This window comes from Cryptomeria japonica, chromosome 10 (assembly GCF_030272615.1).
Source record: "Cryptomeria japonica chromosome 10, Sugi_1.0, whole genome shotgun sequence".
NCBI classification, from domain to species: Eukaryota; Viridiplantae; Streptophyta; class Pinopsida; order Cupressales; family Cupressaceae; genus Cryptomeria; species Cryptomeria japonica.
In genome coordinates this window covers 8,377,441-8,399,136 of record NC_081414.1, presented here as the reverse complement: position 1 = coordinate 8,399,136, position 21,696 = coordinate 8,377,441, and the positions used below count along the sequence as shown (strand labels likewise).

Here is a 21,696-nt window from a genome sequence, read left to right as displayed (position 1 = left end):
AAAAAAATAATTAATTAATTTTCTCATTTAACACATCATCAAATGTAAATTAATATCAATAACTCCATTAAAAATACAAAATATAATTAAAAAATTACAAATGGAGTTCTAGTGCTTGTTCAAGGAAAGCACTTTTACATAAATCATGAATACAAAAATGGGCTGCATGCCATGATGATATCAATACAATGCAAAATACAATATATAATGATACAAATAAACATATGTCAATTGTCCTTGCTCACCACCAACCACAAGGTCATCTGTTAGCTAAGGACAAGAACATGTTATAAACACCTTTTTCCCAACCACGAAGCAATTATTCTTCCCCAAAATTCTTCCTAACATGAAGAACCACCGACCTTGCATGACAAGCCAACTGCCGAGAAATAATGGTAGGATGGAAACCATGCTGAAACCTTATACATCTACATGCACATCTACTCTATGATAATGCATTGTCATATTATTAGGCTATGACAAAGAAACATATTGAGTAAATTTTCTAGGTAATTCATCTATTTAAATGACCCAGGATTTGGCCAAAGCACTTTTAATATGTGGATTTTCCCCAAAAGAGAACCATCCTTCTTTGTTGTTCCATATTCAATACCCCTTCCTAGAAACATAACTTATCACACACACAATGTAACATATATCCAATGATCCTATGCCCATGCATTCTTCCATGATGAGACATTTTGACTCTTTATACATGGCATTTCATATGTATCTTATACATATTCATAATTCTATATGTTTATTTTAAAATGCAATATCGATACATTCATGCTTACAGTTATTCATATGCATTCCAAATGATTCACTATTCTACTTGGTTGTTACAATACAACACTAATGCAATCATATACATGGATTTTCATATGCATCGCTAATGGTTCACTATTCTTCATGGTTGTTAGAATCCATCACCAATGCAATCATATACATGACTTTTCATATGCATCCCTAATGGTTCATTACTCTACATGGTTGTTACAATGCAACACTATTGCAAACGTATACATGAATTTTCATATGCATACACTCATGATGGTTAAACATACAATAGACATCTTTTGAGAACAATAATACATTAAAAGAAAGAAGGTATGACACATATATGTATATAATTAATATATACATATATATGAGCATATATTCTTAGATAAGATAACATAAATAGGAAATCAAATTTAGTTATGATTATGTGTATTTTCCATTCAACATTTTTGTTTACAATAATGACAAGAATGTAGATTTATAACAACATTTTGCTAACACTGGAAGAGTCATTTACAGTAAAATATAAAACAGAGAGGATATATCACATGTATGTATATTGTAAGTATACATATATATGATATACTATAATGCGTATACATTCTCAAATACAACTATTCCATGGTTATTTTTAGTTTAAACTAACATATTTTTAGATGAACAAGAATCAGCATATGCCTAGGTATCTTCATGTCTCTATGTTTAACTGTATTAACAAATGTTGTTTAGTTTACTAAGAAAATGAAAATCAGCCTTAATGAACTTCCTCTATTTTTTTTTGTACTTTTGTGATAGATTTATTCAACTAATTCTATATTCTTGAATGCAGATAACAATACAAAGAGATAACTCATTGTATCTCTAGTTTCACCTAGAGTTTTATGAAAAGTCTAATGGTTACATGATCAAATGTATACATACATATGTATTTATACATATGATCATGTTCCCATCTAATGTTTATAGATATACAATCAAATTTTACTCAGAATTAAAAAAAGAATTGTGTAGTTTCAAATTTCACAAAGAAATATAAACCTACTTGGATTTAACTTGAGAAGATTCAAACTACAATACTGTGATGAATCAACTTGGTTTCCTCTAATCAACTTGAAACCCCTTTCTATTGTTTTCTTGAAACTCATCCCAAACCCAAAAGTATATAGATCAATATCTGAGACTTCCTGTTGAAAAATACAGTGATAAAAGTAGAGCAAAGATATATTCTATGCCTGCTTCAATATGAAAATGAAGTTTTACAATGAGCTATCTCAAGAGTGAACAACATGTTGCATATCAGTTTTTCAAACTTAATAGCAAAAATAAAACATGGCGCTCCCCATTATGCTGTTGTTTTATGTTTAAAATGTTATTCCTTTCTTAACATAGCTCATCGACCACCTCTATTTATGAGGCGTTGTAGTGTTTTAAATGACATAGTTGTTACTGTAGGTCAAATTTCATGCGCTTGACCACTTGGGATGACCATTACAGTATTTTTTATAATGTTTTTGGTTTGGTCAACCTCTCTTAATATGGTTTGATAGCTAGAGTTATGTCAATTATTCTCTATCTTTTCCTATGTTGGATTCAAAATGTATCATTTGTGTTTGAATTTTTATGATCTTGTAATATATGTGCAACTAACTTTTCATAATAATCGACCTCCAAACTAATATGAGTCATAGCAAAGTAAAGCAAAGTAAATCATAATAGTTACTTGTAATAGTATGTATAGGCGTGCCTATACTGTCATAGATATGTGTCTATGTGAGAGCATATGTATACATATGCACCTATATCCATGTACGTGTATGATGATGTAGTCATGTTTATATGTGAACTTATGAATTCTTATGTCCAATTATTAAAAAGAAAAAACACAATACAATTGCAATCATGCTATTCATTTTGAGCATATATCATTTTATGGAAATCAAAGATGACAAGTTTATTTTCATAGCATTCCAACATGTACATGTTATCAAGCAAACACACAAAGTAAATATAAGGTACATAACTTTATTTTTTTTTCTAATTACTTACTTGAATCCATTAATGATCATATGTGTGCACACCAATTAAATAGAAGTATTCACTATATCATCCATATGCACGAGTTCATGAACTATGTGTTGTATCATGTGGTTTCTATCATGATCATTGTTTACCCAAATGGCTAGGACTCCTCTCATTGACCATGTTCTCGCATTCGACTAATCCTGCATCAACCCTCAAAAATCATAATCATCACATGTGCATAACTAAATCATCATCAATTTCTTATATTAACTTTACATCATCATTTCCATGATTGATATCTAATTTAACCACTTAAAATTAAACATATCATTATTCTATTTTGTTTTAATCATTCAAACATAACTAAAAAAATTAACTAAGCAAACGTCTAAATCAAGTTTTATTCATTATTTAATCAAGAAAAAATAATAGGACAGGGCAAAATGCATGATCCTTAGATTGAAAGAAGACATAACGGTCATTCTGACAAAACCAATAACTTGTTCTTTCTTTAGAGTTATGGGTTTTAAGTTACATTTTTGAAAAAGGTGACTTTTGTCACTTATTGTACTAAGATTAGAAAATGAGCCTTATTTATGCAAAATGTATGGAAATCCTAACGAAATAAAGTTTATTATCCTTTTTTATGAATACAATCATCAATTTTTATTAATTTTAAAATGGTCACTCCTCAAAGTCACACAAACATAGCCCAAAACTCTAAAACAGTCACACGGGCAGAGCCAGAAAGAAGACTATGAAATACACAAAATAACAGTCATATGAGCATAGCTCGGATAGCAGATAACCATTAAAAAAAGTCATTTAAGCAGAAAGAGAATTCTGAAAGGAAACAAAGAGGGATCCTTGTCTGCCGACTTTCCCTATACATTAGTGAGCTCCAAAGTGATGTCAAGCAAGGAACACTCCTCATTAGCAATAGCTTCTCCTTCCTCCTTATCTTTATCATCATGAATAAGCAATATAGCCAAAGCCAACATGAGAAACACCTTAGAAGAATTAGGCCAAGTACCACAACCACTAAAATCCGACCCCGCCCCCCAAAACCCCACCCAAAGGCAAAACCTCCATGCAGGGTAGCGACAGAGCAGTACTAAGTAGAATCACTCCCACCATCAAAGTGACAATAAGGAGCCTCAAACCAAGGGGTCTAAGAACTTCAGGTTAAATAATTGCAGTCACGCCAACAACCATGAGGTGAGGAGTGGTGACGAGATCCAAAGTTATTTGGAGGTGCTCGAGCCACCATACAAGGAGCATTGCCCCAATGTTCAAGAAGCTCTTGGAGGTAAGAAACCTCGAGCGCCACATTATTTGCTTGCACCTAGATCTGAAGGATCGTATTGTTGCAAATACACACTCTAGTATAAATCAAAACATCAGTGACAATAGAATTGTGAGAAAATAAAACAATGTTTCCATCTTTCTATAAAAAATAGAATATATTCACCCTAAAAGTGTGCCAAATTTGAGTATACTTAAAAGGGAAGTGAGGTCGATCCCCTAGAAGAGCCACACTTCCAAGAAAATTCTCTAGGCGAAAGGGGCAAAAAAAAGTCACGATCCATCTCCAGAAGTTTTGAGAATGACACCAAAACTAGAAGACATGTTTGAAAGACTGGTTGACCACAAAATGGACAATGAGGGTCCATAACACCCATATGCCAAAGGTGAGAGCCCAATGGAAAGTATTGGAAAATAATACACAAGGAGAAATGGGGAGCTCAGGCTCAATGACAACATACTAGTATTATGAGTTATTTCCAAATAAAAAGAGGCAATTGCAAGAGCCAACAAAGATTTAAACCTAGCACCATGGGAAACTATAGAGGAATCCAGTGGTAGCCCAGGTGCAACTTATAATTACAGAATGTGGTTGCAAAAGACCAACACCAGTCTTTCCACCAAGGCTTCATAGAGTGAATGCTAATTTTTTGTAGCATATTCAAGGGTAGAGCTAACAAAACAATGTCAAATGTCTCTCGATCTAGCTTTAGGGGGTTCTAGATGATTACAGGTTTGCATGGATTCTTAGTGGGTTCTTCTTAATCAATAGTTATTGACCACCCAAACCAATAACAATCAATGCAGTCCACTCTAGGAGATAAAGAGGATCCAAAAACATCATAGCACATCCTTATCAAATGATTCCAATGAATCACACATGCTAATACATCTTCCAAAGTTGACATCAAATAAAACGTGTAGATAAGCATTAAAGCATGTTAACTAGTCAACCAATAACAAATCTCCAATGCAAATTGCATATTGAGGATCTACACACCATGGTGAGAACCAAAACACTAACCAAACCCATCCTTCATGGAAAACCCAGAATCCAAGTAGGATTTAGTACCACAATCAACAAAAAACTAAACCAGTTGACAACACAAAACTCAAAACATTATAACTCCACTTGCTAATCAAATTATCACCTAAAAACTTAATCGGAACACTACACGGACCATGTGAACATGTCCACCAAACTACAAAACTTGAATCCACATATCCAAAAGCCACCAAGCATTCTCCAAACCTGTTCTAACAGACAACCTTACTCTTAGAAACACTAACAACCAAATCTACCATCTGAGAAATAAAGGACCTACAAATATGATAGTGAAATATACACAAAATATAGACATTATATTCAAAACCATAACACAATATTCACATACTAGAGGAATGCAAGGCATTCTTCCACTAGGATATTGAAAACTCTTTCCTACATAAATACTATTTCCTGCATATTGACATTTCCATTATACCATCCTTCTGAAAATACGTCAACTTCTCCACAAGATGCTTCAACAATATCAAAACACATAAATACTCTTTTGTACACATTATAACTTCTACTACATCATCCTTCAACATCAACAACAACACAAGATAAGTTAATATCAATGACAACACAGGGCAAGTTAACATCAATGACAACAAGGCATAATAACTCTAGCTTCCAACATTCCCCCTTTTGTCATTAAAGACAAAACCACAAACAACAAAGAACACATACAATGGACCTCTCTCCCCTTTTGACATCAAGGACAAAGTGCACTTTGTTACACCCTCTTTCTCCCTTACCGATAAGCTCTAATAACTGTAATACTCATTGCTTCCCCTAAGATCAACCACTGCATCAATCCAAGAGAAAAATATGAACTCTAGAACTCCCCCTGGAAGAACGAATCACCTGAATGCATCTAGCTTAAGAAAGGAGGGGCAGTGACCTCCAACTTCTTCTAGAGATACTCAAAAGTATCTGTTATGCCTTGCATATCTATTTCCAATATCAATTTCCTCATCAAATCAATTCATATCAACTTGAAACATTGAAAATCTAATCAAGTTCCACATCATATCAAATCCATATCAATATCATATCATATCAACTTGTAAAACAACTCAAGTTCCACAACCATATCAACTTATAAAACAACTCAAGTTCCACATTCATATCAACTTGTAAAACAACTCAAGTTCCACATCCATATCAACTTGAAAAACAACTCAAGTCCCACATTTATATCAACTTGAAACAATGCATATCAAATCAATTTCATATCACATCACACGTCCATATCAGATCCACATCATATGATATCAATATCAACATCAGATCAATATCAACTTGAAACATTGAAAATCAAATAAAGTTATCTATCAAAAAATCCCACATCAAAACTTATATCGGACAAATTATCAAAACAACGACAACAGACACGTAGACTAACTATCACACCCATCTTGACAAAACTGGCAAACACCTACCTATCTTTCTTCATCTCATAATCCTCACCAAAATCCTACTTTCCCCAAATTTTTCTGCCCCATGCGCTGAAAATTTTTATCCACATGCTACACTGCTCGACATGCGCTATCCAACAATCTCCATGTGCTACCAAATGCACCCTAGGTGCTAAAATGCACCTATGCGCTAACTTGATCTATCAATGCGCCACCCAAAACACCCTAAGCGCTAAAACTTGTCTATGCGCTATCCTAATTTGGCTCTGCACTGCAACACTACCCCTATGCACTAGGTCACACCTACGTGCTAGCCTAACCTACCCATGCGACCTTCGGCTAACCCTAAGTGCTAGGTCTAAGCGATGCGCTGCCCACAACCCTCTGAGCGCTATCCTGCGAACCCGTTGCGCTAGGTCTAATCTATGCGCTATCCTACACCCCCTCTGCACTATCCTAACCTACTCGGATGCTACCTAGTTCCTAAGACACTACGCACTACATTTTGTTTTGTATGCGCTACGTTTTCCACCGGACGCGCTAAATCGTTAATTTCCATGACAAAAAATGAAAAACTTGACTAAAAACGACAAAACAAAAATAAAAAAGGGGTTAAAAATGATAACTTACCGGTGGTCCATATGTGGCGGGCCTCTGATACCTTTGAACACACTCAAATCGATGAGAAGAAAAGGGAACCGACATCTTGACTTTCTCTCCAAGTGTCACTTTCTCCAAAGTCAACAAGCACAAATGAGACAAAATAAATCACGTTTTACCTTTTTATAGGGTAAACGGAAATTAGGGTTACGTGGTGGAACATGAAAATTACTCGTGGTCTCACTTCTAACCCTAACAAACATCATTATCGGGAGATAAATCAAATTATCACATTCAACATAGACAAAAATTTAAAATGCAATCAAATTTATCAATTCAAAACAAATTTTCAAATTTTTGATTCATCTCCTGAGGGGGCATTATCAACATCATTTATCAAATCTGGGCATCATTTATCAAATCTAGGGCACGACATGAACATGTCGATACAACATCACACTGATCATAATCAAATTTTGACGATGCATCATTTTTCTTTGAATCAACATGTGCACACACGTCACTTCAAAGAGGGGCAAAATGTAGATGTATAAAAATGACCATATTCCTAAATGAATATTTAATGTTCATTTTATTCTCATTCCTCTATTTAGTTAAATCTAATTTAATTAAATCACCCACATTCCTCTATTTAAATTAAATAAATTATTCAATTTATTTATTTAAATTCACTTAAGCCCTTTATATCATTTAATTGAATAAATCATTTTATTTAATTAAATCCCTTCTCTCTACTTTTTAATTAAATTTACATTTAATTAAATAGTTCACCCTAATTAAATAAATCTAATTTATTTAAAATCCCCAACTTGCAACCAAATTGAAATAAAGCAATTTATTTTAAATCCTATTATTCCTCACCCACGTGCATTTTCCTACACCTCCCACTTGCCTCCTAACCCTCTTCCTAAATTCTTCTAGAACCTATCTAATCCTAATCAATTAAGCTTAACCCATCAATTATCCCCTTTCCCTAAATTTGAGGAGGTCACTTCTCAAATTTGGAGTAAAGTCTTCAAAAGGCATTAAAGCCTTTATGCCTTCAACAAGCTAACTTGTTGAAAACCCCCAAATTTGGAAGGACTCTTGCAAATTTGTCCCCAAAGTCTTCAAACCATTAATGGTTAACTAACCCTTAGTGGCATGGTTAGAGACTTTTTGCCTAACTCAACCCTCATCTAACCCAGGGGTCTCATCAAGCATTCATTGCTTTGACCATGGTTATCCCTTTAACCTTTGCACAAGAGTTTATTCTTTGGGTAAAAGTTTTATCCAATGGATAACCTTAACCTAACCTTAACCTTTACCTTCTAAGGTAACCTTCATGTCTTCTCAAGCATTTAATGCTTTTTACCTCTCCTCTCAAGCAGTCTTATGTTGACAATTGTCACCATTTCATTGGTGAGAATTGAAAACATGGATTGATTAACTTTCAATCTTGACCCTTGTTAAGATTATCCAATCTTGATCACCCATTGCCCTATTTTTCCTATAAATAGAGATCTCATTCCTCCATTTCAATCATCCAAGTCTTTAGCATCACACTTATACTTAATTTTAAAGCATTTAGCCTCTTTGCAATAGAAATTAATCTAATAAGCATTTTAGAGTATTTCCATTATCATTAGCTTAAATCATATAACTAGTATATCATGTTAGGATAGTATTTCTACTAACCTTGTCATCTTATCATCTAGTTTAGTTCATTTACTAGAATCATGCATAAATAGGATCCATTCATACTAAATTCGATCAAAAGCATCCCTCGTTCTTACATTCGTCATCACTAAATCACTTTGCTTAGTGATTTGAGAGTAAAGGCATTGGCTTGAGGGACCTTGTGAGATAGAGAACCATGGAACCCTCCTTGAGGAGTCGAGCCATTCCTCATGGCTCCATAACTTGCACCAACAGTCCCATGGGTGTGTGGGCAAGTCCTTGAAATATTTTCACATATTGGATTTCATCAAACCGTTTTTCTTGCATGCAATTTGTTTTCATGTGCTCGGAACCCCGGAGTTTCGGGTAGTTGGTTTTCATGCGCTCGGAACCCTGGAGTTCCAGGTAGTTGGTTTGACCTAACCTGGAACCCCAGAACCCTATAGTTTTGGGTGGCTCCCGTTCGAGTAACCCGGAACCCTAGAGTTCCGAGACACTCATGTTTAATAAGCTCGGAACCCCAGAGTTCTGGGTGGCTCTCGTTCAATGAACCCAGAACCCCAGACCCTCGAAGTTCCAGGATTCCTTTTGCATACAACCTGACCCCAAAACCCTGGAGTTCCGAGCCTTCTTCACTTGTGCCTAGCCTGAGACCCCGGGACCCCAAAGTCCCGAAGTAAATCAACTTTTATGATTATTATGAAAGACACAGGATTTGTTTTCTGCTTGCAGGTTCGAGTGGTTAGATGGACTCATCCTCCAGCAAAAGAGGCAAAGAAATTGATAAACTCCCAGTCACCATGAAATATCATTATCAAGGACAGGTCTATGTTTCAAAGTTAGATGATCAAGTCAGATGGGTCATGGATACCGAAATTGGCCATATAGAAATTAAAGATATCAAGGCTCAATTAGACAAACCTAGTCTTGAGGTCCTCCATAGGAGATTCAAGAGATTGAGCCTAGTTGAAGCTACTGCCTTTCCACAGTCATTGCAGGCACCGAAGTTCATAATGACCATTGCCCCATTTTATAACCTAGAGACTAGAAAGTGCACAGATGCACAAGGAAAAACAGTCATAGACTTGTCTCTTGAAATACTTGGGTTGGTTTTTGGCATCCCAACCAGGGAGGAGATATTTCTGTTAACCAAAGAAGAGGCCTTAAGGGCATGGAATGACAAAATATCAACCAGTAAGAGGCACATAAATACAAACTGGCTAGAAGAAGAAAGAAAGACAGGTCTCAAGGCAATGGAGATCCTGAGGGTGGATTTCAAAGAGCCCCAAAGAGACTTAATCGTTATGCTTAGTAGGGCCTTTGACAAACCGGATTGCAAGAATTTTAATCCCTGGATGTTCCAATTCATGAGCACTATTTTAATAGGGAAATGATACTTTGATTGGCCTCAAATCCTCTCCGACAATGTCTGCAAACAGATGAAAGAAGTTCAGCATACCCAAAAGTTATTTTTCATGTCATACGTCATTTGGGTAGCTGCTAGAGCTGGAAAGTTTCTAGGGCTATAGATAGAAGGTCAATTGGGAGAGGAGGAAGGACAAAAGAAGGTATGTGAATATTATTACCAACTCACTCTAGCCAATGTGAAGGCTCATTTCAAGAGAGTTAATGATGCCTTCATTTTCCCAGTAATAATCAAATTGTTAGGGGATGCAGGATATCGCATTAGCCCGAAGGCCATGGCTATCATTCGAGAGTGGGCATGTTGGTTCATCCAAAACCCACACTCCACTTACATCAGGGTTAGCAGATTCACAGAGAACCCAATGTTGTTGCCCTGATATTGCAATGATAGGATAATTTTGCTAGAGTATGTAAGGCATCTTGTGGGTCTTCAGTCACTTTTGTCATCAAAACACAAAGCATGTATCGATTTCTTAGTATCTATTGGGTACTTTGCATGTTCTAAGATACAAGTAGAAAAATTAGTAGAACAAGAGCTTCAAGATTTGAACTTGAAGGAGTATGATCATGCTAGGGAGCTTCATGATCCCTATGGGAAACTTAAACAAGCTATGCCTAAGGCATATGAGGGGCACAAGCCCAGCTTGGAGGACTTTTGGGCCAACCTGCAAGACAGTTTTGAGGTTAGGGAGAAGGGCTATAACAAGTTATCTGTGCCACAGGTAAGAGATTTCGGAATTGAGACTAACCTCCCTAAAGACCTTAGAGATGGTGGGGACTTACTTGATCCAGTTTATAGGGAATCATTGATAGATAAAAGGCCCCTCTCCCCAATAAAGTGGTCTACAAGTGAAGACACAAATATGGAAAAACTTTCTCATGTGGTCATCAATAGGACCAAGAAATGGTTAGGCCAGAGGGTAAGGTCCAATGTCTCAAAGGTGAAATAGAAGGAGTCCACTTCAGGCATACCTCAATCAAGGGGCCATAAGGAGTACGCTCGGAAGAGAAGGTCAACCTCAAGGCAAAATACGTCCACCAATCCATATGAGGAGGACAAACCTCAAGAAAGTACTGAGGACTTAATCAAGAAACTCCAAGAAAAGATGAGGGAGTCTGAATTGTTAAAGAAAGCAGCGGACCTGGGAGTGACCAATGGATTGGGAGTGTTACCACTTGCCAAAGTTCTCCCATTAAGGACAGCTATAGGGCAGACTGTAGGAGAGGGTACCCAAGAGAAAGAAGAAGATATAGAAATTATTGAGGATATACCTACTCAACCACCTTCAAAAGATGTCACACATGCTCCAGGCACCAACGCCCCTATACCACCACTAGTCAATATACTCGCAGGGCAGCCTGGAGTGCAAGGCTTCAGGTCTACCATTGAAAAGATAAAAGTTAGAAACATCGAGTCAGATTCAGATCAGGAGGAAGAATATCTTGAGCAACAACGATCGCTAGAAGGCGAGCAAGAAGGGGATGAGGCAAGAGACCTATTGAATGAAAGACTAGTGCTAACCCCTCAAGATCAAGAGAACCTCCTCAAGGATATAGCAGCCAGGCAAGGTGAAATAGGGGCAGGTGAGAAAGAGACAACATTTAATGAGGAGGTTAGTGGCAAACTAGGAGAGTTACATAGGCAACAGGCTCTCCAAACCAATCTAGCTCATCAAATTATCCGACCTCAAGACCCCGGGAAAACATAAACAGAAGTGAGAGATGAAGCAGAGGAGCAGGCAGAGGTCCATGTTATGACTGCAGATATAGTGTCACGTCAAGGTGACAAGGATGAAGATATGCCATAATGGCTGGAGTTTTCCTTTGAGAAGAAAAAGAGAAAAGCAGAGCTCCCTAAGGTCACTCTACAACAAGTAATCACCGAGGAGCCACCAAAGCTTAAGAAGCTGAAAATTGTTCATTATCTATCAAAAAATGGTTCCGGTGAAGTGATTGCAGATGTGGCAATTCCATCCCAAGTTGAAGGACAAGCTTCCCCTAAATATCAAATATCCCAGATAAATTTGGGCAAAAAAACCAAGTGGGGGGAGTTAGATACTTTGGAGTTAGCCACAAGGTGTCGTCAGTGGGCATGTAGAGAAGGAGAATACTTCCAACATGGAGCTCAAGGCGCAGCTAAGGCAGTATAAGAAGCTGCTAATTGAAATGAGAAAACCCCTAGACTCATGTGGCGCTGATGACCTACCTTCTACCTCATCGCTGCTAGAGGAAGAAGTAAAAGCATTAATGGAGGTGAGATGGGTGGCCGCTGCAGCCAAGTCATGGGCCCAAGTAAATGCAACCAAGATAAGATTATTTTTGTAAAATATTGTGGAGATATATCATAAGGCGGTACAGGTAGGTGGAGATTTGGCTTCTTGTTCCATGCAATGGGAATGGAAGTCGAACATTTTCAGTAAACAATTCCGAATTTAAAAAAAGATATTGCAGCTAGGGGAAGAGACGGTAATGGAGGAGGACCTTTTAGGAGTGACACTTACAAAAACTTGTAGTCATATGTGTACATATTGGAGCTGAAGATTGAAATGCTTCAGCAGTATATCAAGGATATGACGAAGATTCAAGACCCTCTCCTCAGGGAAATTTTGTCATATGAGATTTTTGTAAAGGATATGCTAGGATCCTTTGGCCTCAGATTAGCTAATACAGGAATAATGGAGCAACAAAAAGTTTTGGATCAGTGGGATGCATATGAGACGCAACACCTAGGACCCTCGGCTCAGTTTGATGTCACCCTCATGAGCAGGTATACATATCTGATTACTCAGTGTCAGGAGGTGGCAGACACGGTGAAGGAGTTAGAGGAGGGGAGAATGCACACAAATGAAATTTTGAAGAAATATAAATTTAGAGTTAAGCATGTAGCTGATCCTCCAGCTCAAGTAGTTGCATGTACAGTTAATAATTATAGAGCTTTTACCAAGAAATAAGGAATAAACACATAATTTCTAAAGATGGCAAAACTTTTTCATAAATCCTTAATCTTGTATTTTCAGCTGCAGCTCCTACTCAAATTCCAATTTTGAGAGAAATTTTGCATGACTACGAAAACGTGGCTCACCCAGCATGGTCTTCGTAGTGCTCATGAAGTCTCCATTTCATAGTTGTTAAGTGGAGTGTGAAGGCAGAAACTTGCAAGTTAACTGCGACTCCTAGTTTCAGTTCTTAATTTAGGATAGGGTTATTTCCTAGATAATAGGGCAGAGAAATCCTATAAATTGAGAAGTTGGATTCATTTGTAAGGGTTCCAAATTGATGATTTGTGGCCCACTTAGAGATTTTAGAATATTTTGCAGATTGTTAAGAAGTTTGAGTTATTTTTGTTATACATTCATTGAGATTAATATGAGAAGCAACTTGTAGATTGCCTGATCTAAGTTTATATTCTACCAAATTGTTTTGTGTAATCTGGTAACGTCTATTATTTGGAGTTAGCAACATAGTTTAATCTCTCTTTTTTTTATCACTTTATGAATCATATTGTGCACGTCAGTGGTGTATGAGAGTTATTGTGATAGGCCATATTGTTGATGATTTTATTTCCATAAATTTGTGAAATTGATGATTTTGCAGGTTTTCTGGAGGTCCGTTGTTGAATGCTAACTTGGATAATATTTGATAATTTCTTGGATTGCAGGGAACCAATTGATTAGTTCATTAAGTTGTTATTATATTGGTTTTTATTATTATTTTCTTGTTCCCCTTTACGCTTCACATTTTATTTCCTAGAGAATCTTAAACCATAAAAACACAAAAAGAAAGGAAGTGCAGTTATCCATAACTAGCGAGATTTAGTTCCAACTGACAGGCCCCTTTAAAGGTACAACCACATCAACCATTGGGCTTCCCATCACCATCGTGATCTGACTATAGAGACCTTGGGGTAGTGAGTTTTCCCAAATTCATTTCTTTTTCAGGAGAGGTGGTGAGTGTTCACATTGGCTACCTAACTATTGGTAGGTGTGTCAAAACAGTCGTCAACAATATCCTTTGCCAATGCTTTAGTAAAGATATCTGCAATCTATTCCTTAGTAGGTATATATTCCAATCTAACATCCTTTTCGACAATCTTCTCTCTTAAGAAATGATATTGGATTGCAATATGTTTAGTCCTTGAATGTATTACCAAATTCTTTGAAATATTAATAGAACTTGTATCATCACACAAAATAGGAATTGCTTCATCATACACTATCTTGATATCTTTTAGAGTTTGTTTCATCCACATCACCCGAGTGCAATAAGATAATGATACTGAATCTTGTTTCTTACTTAACCAAGAGACCAATCTATCTCCCAAGAAAAATGCACCACCACTTTTTCTCCTTTTTTCATCTTCACATCTAGCCCAATCAACATCTATATATGCTTTCAGTGTGAAATTATCATCGTTCTTATACCATAATTCATAGTCTGCAAACCCTTTCATATACTTGAATATCCTCTTTACTACTTGTTCATGTGATTTCTTAGGACTATCTTGATATCTAGACAACATACAAATAGCCTACATAATACTCAGTCTTGAAGCAATTAAATATAATAATACTCCAATCATAGTTTTGTACCTTTTTTAATTAACATCCAAAGATCCATCATCCTTTCTTAACTTACAACCAATGGCCATGGGAGTTGCAACTAGTCTATAATTCTCCATCTCAAACTTCTTTAAAATCTCTTTCATATACTTGCTCTGAGAAATAAAGATACCTTTTTTTTTACTAAGTAACTTGTAGACATCTCACCTATCATAGACATCTCAAATTCCTTTTGCAAACTTCCTGTAGGCACTGTCGTCTCCTCCAAATATGATGTCATCAAAATACACAACAATAATTAATAATATGTTTCCTTCAATATTGAAATAAATATTCCTATATGTAGTACCTCTTCTAAAGTTTTCTTGTATCAAATATATGTCCAACCTTGCATACCAAGCTCTAAGAGATTGCTTGAGTCCATACAATGCCTTCTTCAATTTGCAAACCATATCTAGTTCTTCTATCAACTTGAACCCATCTAGTTTTTAAATGTATACCTCTTACTTGAGTTCTCTATTTAGGAATACCAAATTGATATCCATTTAATATACCTTGAAGTTTTTATGTGACACAAATGCAAGAAACATTTTGATAGCTTCCATCCTTGCTATCAGAGAAAATACCCTTCAAGGTACCTTTCTCCTCTTATTCCTCTTGTCCTTGTAGGTCCACACAGATCTGTGTGAATCAACTCTAAATGTTGTGAGGTAGCATACTCCTTGTTTATGAATTTTCTCTTTGTTTTCTTTCCCAATTGACATTCCATGCATATAGTATTAGTAGGTTTCATAATCCTTAGTAAATCTATCACAAAATGATTAGAGATAATCTTCACCATATTATCAAAATTGATGGGTCCCATTCTCTTGTGCCACAACGAATATTCATTTCTTTGTGTTAAGAAATAACTATCTCCACTTTTATCCCTTACATTGCATAGTAAACATTGCCATTGGTCCTTATACCTTTTGCAACTAATATTCTAGAGCTTCCCTTTTTTTTTTTCTCTAGATGCTTGTTCTTTTCATGTGCCTCTTGAACACCACCACTTCCACCTAGTGTAGTTGTTGGCCTTTTTTGAACAGATGGGCCAGAGGAAGGAGCACTCACTGAACTTGGGTTGTCTTGGGTTCTTGTTGTTTGTGACTTCTTGGGAACAACTTTTGAGGTCTCTATCTTCTTCTTTGCAAGTCATATTTGCATCCTTTTTTGGACTACAATAGTTCTTGTTTTTAGATATCTTTGTTCTAGTAAACCATAGGTGATAGGAACAAATGGTTGCATTTGGACGTTGGTTATGTAGATGGGAGATCAACAAGATCAAATTCATTGTATTTAACACCCTCCACCTTGCAACCTATTGGTAATCAATTATTTTATTTAGGCTCAATCTCATCCAATTTCTTTTCAGGACCTCATAGTTGTCTATAGTTTGAGATGATGCATCGAAGTTGAATGAGGTTATCTAACTTGTTCGTGGTCTGACATTTAATTTAAACTTTAATATGATCTCTTTTTCTTTAAAGATCACGATTTCTAAAGAGTTAGATTATGAAAACCCAACTACTTCCACCTTTACAAACTTGTTAAAGAGTGAAATGGTTGGGCTCTGAGTTGGTTAAGAAACTACGTTGGAGTTGGATGTTTGTTTTAGATCTTAGGAACATGACCGAACAAGACTTAAGGCTTTATAAAGTTGGTCTCGCTAAAGACCATAAGGTAAGTTTGGGACCTAACCTAGTGTCAGGCTTTTAAAAACTGGCGGTGAATGTTATCAAACTTTTAAAAACTGAGTACTATTTGTCTAAAAGGACTTTTGAAACAAAGGACCTAGGTTGAAAAATATTTTTAAGCTCTTTAAAAGGAAGACCACAGAGACTTGAACAAGTATGAGAAGGCTTGTCGAAATCCGACAAAAGTTTCTAAATAAGACTAAAACTTGATGCACTTACAAAACTGATTAAGTATGAATATTTTGATGTTAGAGTATAAGCTTAATTACGCAACTAAGGTAGATATGTTGGTCTAGACCTTGAAATGAGAGGAAACATTTGGAGTTTTGATTATGGAGAAAATCCACGACAACAAAGACATACTTTGCTAGAGTCTTGCCTACTATGTTTTTTTGACTCACTTCCTATAGTCTCATGTCCATTGCAGATCAAATCATCATTATCATCTTCATACAGAATCTCAAATGACTGTATTTTCTCATCAATGTTTATGTTGACACTTTCCACAATCCTTTTGAATCTTTTGTTATAACATCCATAAGTCTTTCTTGTCATAGAATAACCAATAAAAATACCTTCATTAGATCTAGAATCAAACTTACCCAAATTTTCTTCATGTTACGTGCAACAGAGAGATTTTTTATTTACACAAAGAAAAAAAACTAATTCCCCTATAATTGCATGGTTTGAAATATTTTATGTACAGATAGATTATTTTAGAGATTTCCATGAACAAAATGGTAAATCGCTTGTCTTATCTCACCTATTCTATATCTTTAATGCATTATCATCTCAGACTCTTCTTCAATAACAATAATGGCACTTATTGTGTTCAAGCAAAATAATGTAAACTTGAACTTCAATAATTAGTTATAAATGTCTAAGATCTTAATATTGCAATTGATTTAAGTCATAGATTGTATTATCAATCAATGTTCTTACTCTTTCCACATATTTCAGCTAACTAAACATCTTTATGCAAAAACAAAAACAATTAAAAGGTTATAAAAATAAAGATTTTGAATTTTTTTTCAAAAGATTCTATTTTTAAATAAAATTAGCAAGGCCACACTGTTGCGAAGTTCCTGCCAAATGCTAAAAAGACAATTTTGTTTTTGAATTGCAAACAAATTTAGAATAACACTAGATAGATTTTAACTATACAATCCTCTTTGTTGAACTAAATGAGGAATAATGATATAGATTGCTGAAATCAATGAAGACTATAGGAAAAGAAAAAAATATGTTTGAATTTCATACAAGGGTTAATGTCGGTATGATATAAAAAATTATATGGATATGTCCACCAAATTATGTCTGATGAACTACCCACACTAAAATAATCTTCTTCTATCATAGGAAAGGAAATAGAAAAGCAGTATTTCAACTTTCAAAGTTCATCCAATTCATTTGTTAGTTGGTAATTATTTCAATGATTTTATGTAAGTTCCTATTTTATACTTGAATACATAATTATTTCACGAATAATATAAATAAAATTGTTACTGATCAATCTTTTTATTCCAAAAAGGTTATCAAAAGACACGTTTAAATAAGTTGAATATAGTTTCTCCAATCAACACTCTAAGACTGAAAAAATGACAAACTCTTGCTTGAGCTAATGAAGAAAAACTTGACCCTAACAGTGAACAGATCATGGTGAGAAAGATAAATTGAGAAGTAATAGAGAAAAAGGAAAAATAAGACTCGAGACATATAACTAATGATCAACGCCTAATAACCATAAATAAAGTGGTAGCACTATCTCCTCAAATGCTTGTACTGTTATATTAAAAATACCATTAGCTACAACAATGTGATAAAAAAAGAGTAATTCCTCTCCTAAAAGATAAGATATACCTACATAAAATAAAAAATCCATGAGACATTACAATTAAAGAATAAAAAAGGTCAGGAAGATCAATTTTATTTAGAATTTTTATGGCAAAGATAAGTGAGCTTGTCAAAGAAATAAAAAACATAAGAAATATCTTACCTTCTTTTAGTGTTGAATTTGTGATGTTCATTATTTAAATTTTTGGCACAATTTTAAATTTTTTAGCTTCTGAATATGTAGCAAAATGGAAAAGAGGAACAAAAACTAGTATTTTAATTCTCTACAATACTACCTAAGCTCATAATCCTCTTTGTTGAACTAAACCAGGAATATTAATATTGATTGGTAAAAGATTGTCTGAAAAATAGAAAATGTGTTTAAATGTGATAAAAAAAATTCTCTTCAAATGATAAAGGTTTGTGCTTGTATGATTTTCACCAAATGTGAATACAATTTTAGTAATCATATGAAAAAATTTCAAATCGTCATAATATTTTTTGACACTTAAGTACATCCTAACTTGAAACATAGTCAAAGCATAAACTTGATATGCTCCTATACAAGAAAAAAAATTCACCAAATATGAATATAGTTTTTGAAATCATATGAAACACTTTCAAAAGCTCCCTAAAATTTTTCTTGGACAACTAAATTTGTGTATGTTAACAAATGACCATAAGAATCATGCTAATTCTTGCAAAGAAAACCTTATTTATGTGCAAACAAAATATTTTTCTTGGCTTCTCAGTTGATCCCATACCAATGAATCATCATATTTATGTATTATAAGTCTTCACCCCTTTTCCAAAATTTACATCATGAATCTAGGACCAAATTAAATTTATTATGGTAGACTTTTATTGGTATAAGATTGCACCTTATTATCTGACTTTCTTATTCTTTGAGAGAATTCAAACAAAGGTGAGAGTTTAGAAATGCAAATATCACTATGACTTTAAACATTTCTTATCGAGAAACACTAGCATTTTTTATTCTACATAATTTGCAAATCCATTTAAGAACAAAATCTTATAATGTAATGCTTCTACAAAAAAGAATGAAAAATAGCATGTAAACTAAACAAAAATGGTAAAGCACTAATCGTGAAGGAGAAACTAGAAAAATCTCAACTAATGAAAATAAGAATTAATTGCCCAAGTTAGTTGTTTTAGGAGAATATTAGATGAACCTAAACACATCTTAGGTCAAACTTTATTTTAAGTTAGTGTCTAAGATTTTCAAGCCATGAATCCTTAGACCATAAGAAATCCAAGCTTATATCATGATAAATCAAACTAATTCCTTGAATATGGGAGATTGCAAATTGGTCTAAGGACCATTAAAACTTGATAGAGCTTACCATGTGCCTACTCTTGATTCCCTCAAGCCACAATCTATGTCATTATCATACCACATGTCAAATCTCAATTCATTGAGGCACCACCTTACACTTGAACAAACTTGAGGGTGTAAATAACACATACTTGAGACCACTAAGTGTTGACCTTCATCCTTGAGAAATACAATAGAGATTAGATGTATCTTTGCCCAATAACTCTTAAATTCATAGGAATGTTGTATTTTAGTTCACAATATTATAACACAAAGTAGTAGTTTAGGTACCGAGCATTAGATTGTTCTCTCGACAATATTATAAAATCTATCCATTCTTCCATCATTACTACTTCCTTACAAATTGCATGGAGTGGATACCAAGTTAAGCCAGTCATCATAGTTGGAAGAGATGAGGGGAGTTTGAACAAGTATGTTCCTTAGAGAACAAATCCTTTGTAGTGGGGTAACACAACTCAACACAAATCTAAAACTATCCATCCTAGAGAAATACAATAGAGATCTGAGACTAAAACATTTATAGGAATACTGCATTTTAGTTCACAATATTGTTAATGCAAAGTGGCACTTTAGGTACTAAGCATTAGATTATTCTCTCAATTAATACTTTAATATCTTTCTATGCTTCCATGATTTTTGTTTCATTTAAATCATGTATTTAGTGCATGCCAAGTTACCCTAGTAATTACTATTAGAAGAGAAATGAATCATTTTGGTCAAGTCAAACTATTGTTCCACATTTATGGTGGGTAATAAACAAAGAAATATCAAAACAACATTTGATTGATAAATAATTTTCATTACATAAACATATTTGAATGATAATATATTTTTGAAAAATGGTTATTCATAAGAAACAATCACTTATCCTTGAAAAATAGACAAATGAACTACTTCAAATATAATTACCAATTTAAACCAAACAAAATAACTAAAATAGAATTTAGAGAATATAATTTAACATATTTTAAAAGCAAATTAGTTCTTGCCAACTTAAACTAATGCCCAATAAATTTAAGACTACACATAAGCTCTCAAACATAAAATAGAGTGTTTTCTATTAACAAATAGAAAGCCCAAATATAGATCATGGCATGACTATAAAAGGCACTTATAGATTTTTTAGGCATATGCAATTGTCAACTATGAAGCCAAGTTCCACAATCTTTATCAGCATCCTCCCTACTGCTACCTAAATGGGAGCTTTAGAATGGGTATGAAAACCCATCAAAACATAAAAGACATAAATTTTCTCTGCAAAATGTGGCAGAAAAGGCAAGGCATTGAAAGAGTTTGACAAAATGCCTCTGGTCTCATGAGCTGAAATCGTTGCACAAAATAGATATCAAAGAGTATTTAGAAACTTTCAAGAAAGTGCAGTTGGAAGGTGTATTTAAGCCAATCTCAAACCCATACTCAACAAACTTGATAAGATGAATGTAAAATGTATAATTGATCATTAAGTATATATGAATTTCATGCTTTCTCAAATATTATCTCTGTAAAATTTTAAATCCAATTAGAATGACAACCATTGGTAAGACCCAATAAAAGAATAAATCATCATAATTGCATCTTAATAAAAAAAAATTAAAATAAATAAATCAAGTTAAGAAGGTGTAAGATAACTGGAAACCACAACAATAAAAAATTAAATGTACCAATTTCTTGTATGCTTTAGGATTTTTTTTTTCATTAAGACGATATTATATATAGTACTGTATGAATTCACTTAAAAATTATAAGGATTTTGTAAATATAGTGGTTTTATTTTATTTCTATCTAGATATCTATTAGAATATTCAACATATTTTCTTTTGAACATCAATATAAACAAATCCTAAAAACATTTTATTAGATTATGTGCATAAATTTCTAGAAAAAACTGTATATGTTTTCTAGATCGACGTTTTGGATTGCACTTAGCAAG

The 21,696-nt window shown here is 34.3% G+C and overlaps 1 protein-coding gene across 2 annotated transcripts in view; it reads right to left on the bottom strand.

The window, feature by feature from the left end:
* Window positions 1–2,940: 2,940 nt before the first annotated feature.
* Window positions 2,941–21,696, bottom strand: part of LOC131069389 (probable LRR receptor-like serine/threonine-protein kinase At1g74360) — a 29,390-nt gene continuing 10,634 nt past the window's right edge. Inside the window, exon 3 of one of the 2 annotated variants that reach the window (XM_058004782.2) lies at window positions 2,941–3,005. The gene's annotated coding sequence lies outside the window, so the exon portion shown is untranslated. Of the gene's footprint in view, window positions 3,006–20,905; window positions 21,087–21,696 lie in introns of those variants that run through there. The other variant, XM_058004781.2, reaches the window with a different exon arrangement.